Genomic DNA, 9,879 nt, shown 5'->3' on the forward strand with positions numbered 1-9,879 from the left:
ACCCCGGTCTAAGTTCGGTTTCATTTTTACAAGTCTTGTTGTGTTGCCATTCATTTTGTAATTTCTTTGAAACTACTTAGGCCTTGATTCTGAAAGTTGTGCCCTAAGCAGCAAATATATTCCTAAATCACATCCTAAATTTTCAGCTCCATAGCTTGCTTATTCTGGCCAGGGCAGGTCTTTGAATTTGGTGCTGTTGGCTGCAAAATCATGACTTTTTGTCGATTTTGTCCTCTTTCGTCGCTTTGGCACAGTTGTACCACTCTTTGAAATGTCTCTCATTTCTCCAAAAATGTCCAGATATGACTTTCCTTTGTTGGAGAGTTGTGGGATGTCATGTACATTAGTTTGAAAAAAATCTCAAAATGTTAACCCCTGAAATGTACCTTCATTGAGACAAGACCACTAATGAATATTCATAGGTTGGAGGGTCGAGGCCTATCAATTAGACGAGTGCATGTTTTTTACTCTCAAGTACATATTTGGAGAGGTATTGAAAAAATATTTGCTGTGGCAAGTCTACAGATATAAAGAAATTATTTGATGAAAAAATTAATTTCGAATTTTGCTAATTGGGTAATAGGGGGCGTGTTTTGAGTTTTTTCTGCCAGTTGGCTGAAAACAGTGGAAATATCAAAGTCTGTCTAATTTGTCGATTATAAAAAAATTTCCGTGGTCAATCACCAATTTCCATCGCACCAGTTACTCGCAAGACTAACCCGTATATCATATCCGAATTTCAGTTTCACTACTTGACGCGTTTGTTGATGCGTCGCGGTCAAACATTGACAATTTAACTGCTAAAAGGCTTAAAAAATCAATTGTGGTCTTGTCTCTATTTACACTACATTTTGGGTCAATATAGTGAAAAATTTGAATGTGCTCAAATCACTCTAATTCATTTAGAATATTGTATTGCTGATGATTTAAGGTCAAAACAAGCTAAAATAATGAGAAAAAAACTTAATTTGACCCAAATAAGAGTCAACCTGACCCCGGTCTAAGTTCGGTTTCATTTTTACAAGTCTTGTTGTGTTGCCATTCATTTTGTAATTTCTTTGAAACTACTTAGGCCTTGATTCTGAAAGTTGTGCCCTAAGCAGCAAATATATTCCTAAATCACATCCTAAATTTTCAGCTCCATAGCTTGCTTATTCTGGCCAGGGCAGGTCTTTGAATTTGGTGCTGTTGGCTGCAAAATCATGACTTTTTGTCGATTTTGTCCTCTTTCGTCGCTTTGGCACAGTTGTACCACTCTTTGAAATGTCTCTCATTTCTCCAAAAATGTCCAGATATGACTTTCCTTTGTTGGAGAGTTGTGGGATGTCATGTACATTAGTTTGAAAAAAATCTCAAAATGTTAACCCCTGAAATGTACCTTCATTACACTACATTTTGGGTCAATATAGTGAAAAATTTGAATGTGCTCAAATCACTCTAATTCATTTAGAATATTGTATTGCTGATGATTTAAGGTCAAAACAAGCTAAAATAATGAGAAAAAAACTTAATTTGACCCAAATAAGAGTCAACCTGACCCCGGTCTAAGTTCGGTTTCATTTTTACAAGTCTTGTTGTGTTGCCATTCATTTTGTAATTTCTTTGAAACTACTTAGGCCTTGATTCTGAAAGTTGTGCCCTGAGCAGCAAATATATTCCTAAATCACATCCTAAATTTTCAGCTCCATAGCTTGCTTATTCTGGCCAGGGCAGGTCTTTGAATTTGGTGCTGTTGGCTGCAAAATCATGACTTTTTGTCGATTTTGTCCTCTTTCGTCGCTTTGGCACAGTTGTACCACTCTTTGAAATGTCTCTCATTTCTCCAAAAATGTCCAGATATGACTTTCCTTTGTTGGAGAGTTGTGGGATGTCATGTACATTAGTTTGAAAAAAAATCTCAAATGTTAACCCCTGAAATGTACCTTCATTACACTACATTTTGGGTCAATATAGTGAAAAATTTGAATGTGCTCAAATCACTCTAATTCATTTAGAATATTGTATTGCTGATGATTTAAGGTCAAAACAAGCTAAAATAATGAGAAAAAAACTTAATTTGACCCAAATAAGAGTCAACCTGACCCCGGTCTAAGTTCGGTTTCATTTTTACAAGTCTTGTTGTGTTGCCATTCATTTTGTAATTTCTTTGAAACTACTTAGGCCTTGATTCTGAAAGTTGTGCCCTAAGCAGCAAATATATTCCTAAATCACATCCTAAATTTTCAGCTCCATAGCTTGCTTATTCTGGCCAGGGCAGGTCTTTGAATTTGGTGCTGTTGGCTGCAAAATCATGACTTTTTGTCGATTTTGTCCTCTTTCGTCGCTTTGGCACAGTTGTACCACTCTTTGAAATGTCTCTCATTTCTCCAAAAATGTCCAGATATGACTTTCCTTTGTTGGAGAGTTGTGGGATGTCATGTACATTAGTTTGAAAAAAATCTCAAAATGTTAACCCCTGAAATGTACCTTTATTTACACTACATTTTGGGTCAATATAGTGAAAAATTTGAATGTGCTCAAATCACTCTAATTCATTTAGAATATTGTATTGCTGATGATTTAAGGTCAAAACAAGCTAAAATAATGAGAAAAAAACTTAATTTGACCCAAATAAGAGTCAACCTGACCCCGGTCTAAGTTCGGTTTCATTTTTACAAGTCTTGTTGTGTTGCCATTCATTTTGTAATTTCTTTGAAACTACTTAGGCCTTGATTCTGAAAGTTGTGCCCTAAGCAGCAAATATATTCCTAAATCACATCCTAAATTTTCAGCTCCATAGCTTGCTTATTCTGGCCAGGGCAGGTCTTTGAATTTGGTGCTGTTGGCTGCAAAATCATGACTTTTTGTCGATTTTGTCCTCTTTCGTCGCTTTGGCACAGTTGTACCACTCTTTGAAATGTCTCTCATTTCTCCAAAAATGTCCAGATATGACTTTCCTTTGTTGGAGAGTTGTGGGATGTCATGTACATTAGTTTGAAAAAAATCTCAAAATGTTAACCCCTGAAATGTACCTTCATTACACTACATTTTGGGTCAATATAGTGAAAAATTTGAATGTGCTCAAATCACTCTAATTCATTTAGAATATTGTATTGCTGATGATTTAAGGTCAAAACAAGCTAAAATAATGAGAAAAAAACTTAATTTGACCCAAATAAGAGTCAACCTGACCCCGGTCTAAGTTCGGTTTCATTTTTACAAGTCTTGTTGTGTTGCCATTCATTTTGTAATTTCTTTGAAACTACTTAGGCCTTGATTCTGAAAGTTGTGCCCTAAGCAGCAAATATATTCCTAAATCACATCCTAAATTTTCAGCTCCATAGCTTGCTTATTCTGGCCAGGGCAGGTCTTTGAATTTGGTGCTGTTGGCTGCAAAATCATGACTTTTTGTCGATTTTGTCCTCTTTCGTCGCTTTGGCACAGTTGTACCACTCTTTGAAATGTCTCTCATTTCTCCAAAAATGTCCAGATATGACTTTCCTTTGTTGGAGAGTTGTGGGATGTCATGTACATTAGTTTGAAAAAAATCTCAAAATGTTAACCCCTGAAATGTACCTTTATTTACACTACATTTTGGGTCAATATAGTGAAAAATTTGAATGTGCTCAAATCACTCTAATTCATTTAGAATATTGTATTGCTGATGATTTAAGGTCAAAACAAGCTAAAATAATGAGAAAAAAACTTAATTTGACCCAAATAAGAGTCAACCTGACCCCGGTCTAAGTTCGGTTTCATTTTTACAAGTCTTGTTGTGTTGCCATTCATTTTGTAATTTCTTTGAAACTACTTAGGCCTTGATTCTGAAAGTTGTGCCCTAAGCAGCAAATATATTCCTAAATCACATCCTAAATTTTCAGCTCCATAGCTTGCTTATTCTGGCCAGGGCAGGTCTTTGAATTTGGTGCTGTTGGCTGCAAAATCATGACTTTTTGTCGATTTTGTCCTCTTTCGTCGCTTTGGCACAGTTGTACCACTCTTTGAAATGTCTCTCATTTCTCCAAAAATGTCCAGATATGACTTTCCTTTGTTGGAGAGTTGTGGGATGTCATGTACATTAGTTTGAAAAAAATCTCAAAATGTTAACCCCTGAAATGTACCTTCATTGAGACAAGACCACTAATGAATATTCATAGGTTGGAGGGTCGAGGCCTATCAATTAGACGAGTGCATGTTTTTTACTCTCAAGTACATATTTGGAGAGGTATTGAAAAAATATTTGCTGTGGCAAGTCTACAGATATAAAGAAATTATTTGATGAAAAAATTAATTTCGAATTTTGCTAATTGGGTAATAGGGGGCGTGTTTTGAGTTTTTTCTGCCAGTTGGCTGAAAACAGTGGAAATATCAAAGTCTGTCTAATTTGTCGATTATAAAAAAATTTCCGTGGTCAATCACCAATTTCCATCGCACCAGTTACTCGCAAGACTAACCCGTATATCATATCCGAATTTCAGTTTCACTACTTGACGCGTTTGTTGATGCGTCGCGGTCAAACATTGACAATTTAACTGCTAAAAGGCTTAAAAAATCAATTGTGGTCTTGTCTCTATTTACACTACATTTTGGGTCAATATAGTGAAAAATTTGAATGTGCTCAAATCACTCTAATTCATTTAGAATATTGTATTGCTGATGATTTAAGGTCAAAACAAGCTAAAATAATGAGAAAAAAACTTAATTTGACCCAAATAAGAGTCAACCTGACCCCGGTCTAAGTTCGGTTTCATTTTTACAAGTCTTGTTGTGTTGCCATTCATTTTGTAATTTCTTTGAAACTACTTAGGCCTTGATTCTGAAAGTTGTGCCCTAAGCAGCAAATATATTCCTAAATCACATCCTAAATTTTCAGCTCCATAGCTTGCTTATTCTGGCCAGGGCAGGTCTTTGAATTTGGTGCTGTTGGCTGCAAAATCATGACTTTTTGTCGATTTTGTCCTCTTTCGTCGCTTTGGCACAGTTGTACCACTCTTTGAAATGTCTCTCATTTCTCCAAAAATGTCCAGATATGACTTTCCTTTGTTGGAGAGTTGTGGGATGTCATGTACATTAGTTTGAAAAAAGTCTCAAAATGTTAACCCCTGAAATGTACCTTATTTACACTACATTTTGGGTCAATATAGTGAAAAATTTGAATGTGCTCAAATCACTCTAATTCATTTAGAATATTGTATTGCTGATGATTTAAGGTCAAAACAAGCTAAAATAATGAGAAAAAAACTTAATTTGACCCAAATAAGAGTCAACCTGACCCCGGTCTAAGTTCGGTTTCATTTTTACAAGTCTTGTTGTGTTGCCATTCATTTTGTAATTTCTTTGAAACTACTTAGGCCTTGATTCTGAAAGTTGTGCCCTAAGCAGCAAATATATTCCTAAATCACATCCTAAATTTTCAGCTCCATAGCTTGCTTATTCTGGCCAGGGCAGGTCTTTGAATTTGGTGCTGTTGGCTGCAAAATCATGACTTTTTGTCGATTTTGTCCTCTTTCGTCGCTTTGGCACAGTTGTACCACTCTTTGAAATGTCTCTCATTTCTCCAAAAATGTCCAGATATGACTTTCCTTTGTTGGAGAGTTGTGGGATGTCATGTACATTAGTTTGAAAAAAATCTCAAAATGTTAACCCCTGAAATGTACCTATATTTACACTACATTTTGGGTCAATATAGTGAAAAATTTGAATGTGCTCAAATCACTCTAATTCATTTAGAATATTGTATTGCTGATGATTTAAGGTCAAAACAAGCTAAAATAATGAGAAAAAAACTTAATTTGACCCAAATAAGAGTCAACCTGACCCCGGTCTAAGTTCGGTTTCATTTTTACAAGTCTTGTTGTGTTGCCATTCATTTTGTAATTTCTTTGAAACTACTTAGGCCTTGATTCTGAAAGTTGTGCCCTAAGCAGCAAATATATTCCTAAATCACATCCTAAATTTTCAGCTCCATAGCTTGCTTATTCTGGCCAGGGCAGGTCTTTGAATTTGGTGCTGTTGGCTGCAAAATCATGACTTTTTGTCGATTTTGTCCTCTTTCGTCGCTTTGGCACAGTTGTACCACTCTTTGAAATGTCTCTCATTTCTCCAAAAATGTCCAGATATGACTTTCCTTTGTTGGAGAGTTGTGGGATGTCATGTACATTAGTTTGAAAAAAATCTCAAAATGTTAACCCCTGAAATGTACCTTTATTTACACTACATTTTGGGTCAATATAGTGAAAAATTTGAATGTGCTCAAATCACTCTAATTCATTTAGAATATTGTATTGCTGATGATTTAAGGTCAAAACAAGCTAAAATAATGAGAAAAAAACTTAATTTGACCCAAATAAGAGTCAACCTGACCCCGGTCTAAGTTCGGTTTCATTTTTACAAGTCTTGTTGTGTTGCCATTCATTTTGTAATTTCTTTGAAACTACTTAGGCCTTGATTCTGAAAGTTGTGCCCTAAGCAGCAAATATATTCCTAAATCACATCCTAAATTTTCAGCTCCATAGCTTGCTTATTCTGGCCAGGGCAGGTCTTTGAATTTGGTGCTGTTGGCTGCAAAATCATGACTTTTTGTCGATTTTGTCCTCTTTCGTCGCTTTGGCACAGTTGTACCACTCTTTGAAATGTCTCTCATTTCTCCAAAAATGTCCAGATATGACTTTCCTTTGTTGGAGAGTTGTGGGATGTCATATACATTAGTTTGAAAAAAATCTCAAAATGTTAACCCCTGAAATGTACCTTCATTGAGACAAGACCACTAATGAATATTCATAGGTTGGAGGGTCGAGGCCTATCAATTAGACGAGTGCATGTTTTTTACTCTCAAGTACATATTTGGAGAGGTATTGAAAAAATATTTGCTGTGGCAAGTCTACAGATATAAAGAAATTATTTGATGAAAAAATTAATTTCGAATTTTGCTAATTGGGTAATAGGGGGCGTGTTTTGAGTTTTTTTCTGCCAGTTGGCTGAAAACAGTGGAAATATCAAAGTCTGTCTAATTTGTCGATTATAAAAAAATTTCCGTGGTCAATCACCAATTTCCATCGCACCAGTTACTCGCAAGACTAACCCGTATATCATATCCGAATTTCAGTTTCACTACTTGACGCGTTTGTTGATGCGTCGCGGTCAAACATTGACAATTTAACTGCTAAAAGGCTTAAAAAATCAATTGTGGTCTTGTCTCTATTTACACTACATTTTGGGTCAATATAGTGAAAAATTTGAATGTGCTCAAATCACTCTAATTCATTTAGAATATTGTATTGCTGATGATTTAAGGTCAAAACAAGCTAAAATAATGAGAAAAAAACTTAATTTGACCCAAATAAGAGTCAACCTAACCCCGGTCTAAGTTCGGTTTCATTTTTACAAGTCTTGTTGTGTTGCCATTCATTTTGTAATTTCTTTGAAACTACTTAGGCCTTGATTCTGAAAGTTGTGCCCTAAGCAGCAAATATATTCCTAAATCACATCCTAAATTTTCAGCTCCATAGCTTGCTTATTCTGGCCAGGGCAGGTCTTTGAATTTGGTGATGTTGGCTGCAAAATCATGACTTTTTGTCGATTTTGTCCTCTTTCGTCGCTTTGGCACAGTTGTACCACTCTTTGAAATGTCTCTCATTTCTCCAAAAATGTCCAGATATGACTTTCCTTTGTTGGAGAGTTGTGGGATGTCATGTACATTAGTTTGAAAAAAATCTCAAAATGTTAACCCCTGAAATGTACCTTCATTACACTACATTTTGGGTCAATATAGTGAAAAATTTGAATGTGCTCAAATCACTCTAATTCATTTAGAATATTGTATTGCTGATGATTTAAGGTCAAAACAAGCTAAAATAATGAGAAAAAAACTTAATTTGACCCAAATAAGAGTCAACCTGACCCCGGTCTAAGTTCGGTTTCATTTTTACAAGTCTTGTTGTGTTGCCATTCATTTTGTAATTTCTTTGAAACTACTTAGGCCTTGATTCTGAAAGTTGTGCCCTAAGCAGCAAATATATTCCTAAATCACATCCTAAATTTTCAGCTCCATAGCTTGCTTATTCTGGCCAGGGCAGGTCTTTGAATTTGGTGCTGTTGGCTGCAAAATCATGACTTTTTGTCGATTTTGTCCTCTTTCGTCGCTTTGGCACAGTTGTACCACTCTTTGAAATGTCTCTCATTTCTCCAAAAATGTCCAGATATGACTTTCCTTTGTTGGAGAGTTGTGGGATGTCATGTACATTAGTTTGAAAAAAATCTCAAAATGTTAACCCCTGAAATGTACCTTCATTACACTACATTTTGGGTCAATATAGTGAAAAATTTGAATGTGCTCAAATCACTCTAATTCATTTAGAATATTGTATTGCTGATGATTTAAGGTCAAAACAAGCTAAAATAATGAGAAAAAAACTTAATTTGACCCAAATAAGAGTCAACCTAACCCCGGTCTAAGTTCGGTTTCATTTTTACAAGTCTTGTTGTGTTGCCATTCATTTTGTAATTTCTTTGAAACTACTTAGGCCTTGATTCTGAAAGTTGTGCCCTAAGCAGCAAATATATTCCTAAATCACATCCTAAATTTTCAGCTCCATAGCTTGCTTATTCTGGCCAGGGCAGGTCTTTGAATTTGGTGCTGTTGGCTGCAAAATCATGACTTTTTGTCGATTTTGTCCTCTTTCGTCGCTTTGGCACAGTTGTACCACTCTTTGAAATGTCTCTCATTTCTCCAAAAATGTCCAGATATGACTTTCCTTTGTTGGAGAGTTGTGGGATGTCATGTACATTAGTTTGAAAAAAATCTCAAAATGTTAACCCCTGAAATGTACCTTCATTGAGACAAGACCACTAATGAATATTCATAGGTTGGAGGGTCGAGGCCTATCAATTAGACGAGTGCATGTTTTTTACTCTCAAGTACATATTTGGAGAGGTATTGAAAAAATATTTGCTGTGGCAAGTCTACAGATATAAAGAAATTATTTGATGAAAAAATTAATTTCGAATTTTGCTAATTGGGTAATAGGGGGCGTGTTTTGAGTTTTTTCTGCCAGTTGGCTGAAAACAGTGGAAATATCAAAGTCTGTCTAATTTGTCGATTATAAAAAAATTTCCGTGGTCAATCACCAATTTCCATCGCACCAGTTACTCGCATGACTAACCCGTATATCATATCCGAATTTCAGTTTCACTACTTGACGCGTTTGTTGATGCGTCGCGGTCAAACATTGACAATTTAACTGCTAAAAGGCTTAAAAAATCAATTGTGGTCTTGTCTCTATTTACACTACATTTTGGGTCAATATAGTGAAAAATTTGAATGTGCTCAAATCACTCTAATTCATTTAGAATATTGTATTGCTGATGATTTAAGGTCAAAACAAGCTAAAATAATGAGAAAAAAACTTAATTTGACCCAAATAAGAGTCAACCTGACCCCGGTCTAAGTTCGGTTTCATTTTTACAAGTCTTGTTGTGTTGCCATTCATTTTGTAATTTCTTTGAAACTACTTAGGCCTTGATTCTGAAAGTTGTGCCCTAAGCAGCAAATATATTCCTAAATCACATCCTAAATTTTCAGCTCCATAGCTTGCTTATTCTGGCCAGGGCAGGTCTTTGAATTTGGTGCTGTTGGCTGCAAAATCATGACTTTTTGTCGATTTTGTCCTCTTTCGTCGCTTTGGCACAGTTGTACCACTCTTTGAAATGTCTCTCATTTCTCCAAAAATGTCCAGATATGACTTTCCTTTGTTGGAGAGTTGTGGGATGTCATGTACATTAGTTTGAAAAAAATCTCAAAATGTTAACCCCTGAAATGTACCTTCATTGAGACAAGACCACTAATGAATATTCATAGGTTGGAGGGTCGAGGCCTATCAATTAGACGAGTGCATGTTTTTT

This window comes from Lineus longissimus, chromosome 15 (genome assembly GCF_910592395.1).
Source record: "Lineus longissimus chromosome 15, tnLinLong1.2, whole genome shotgun sequence".
Taxonomy (NCBI): domain Eukaryota; kingdom Metazoa; phylum Nemertea; class Pilidiophora; order Heteronemertea; family Lineidae; genus Lineus; species Lineus longissimus.